Source organism: Gavialis gangeticus, unplaced genomic scaffold, assembly GCF_001723915.1.
Source record: "Gavialis gangeticus isolate Ggan-Ray unplaced genomic scaffold, GavGan_comp1, whole genome shotgun sequence".
NCBI lineage: Eukaryota > Metazoa > Chordata > Crocodylia > Gavialidae > Gavialis > Gavialis gangeticus.
The window spans coordinates 48667985-48668240 of record NW_017729031.1 but is presented as its reverse complement, the minus strand read 5'-3'; the positions used below and the strand labels follow the sequence as shown (position 1 = coordinate 48668240).

At 60.5% G+C, this 256-nt stretch overlaps 1 protein-coding gene across 1 annotated transcript in view; it reads right to left on the bottom strand.

The window, feature by feature from the left end:
* Positions 1-256, bottom strand: part of LOC109301605 (sodium channel protein type 2 subunit alpha) — a gene marked incomplete at its 3' end in the record, with an annotated part of 140843 nt that overhangs the window by 72665 nt on the left and 67922 nt on the right. The gene's annotated exons all lie outside the window — the stretch shown is intronic.

Genomic DNA, 256 nt, shown 5'->3' with positions numbered 1-256 from the left:
CCTCCCGATGGAGCCTGCCTGAGCTGGGGACTGCCCAAGCGGGGTGCCTGCGGTCAGGTGCCTGGGGGGGTGGGGTGCCACTGCTGTGGAGCACCCCCCACAGCCCAGTGACCTCTCATCCCGCTGGCAGCTTGCTCCCCCCTCCTCACCACTGGAGAGGCAGGTAAATGTGAGTTGTGTGTACAAACATGGCTCACTAAAAACATCCGGGAATGTCTCCATGGCTCACTAAAAACATCCGGGAATATCTCCTTGC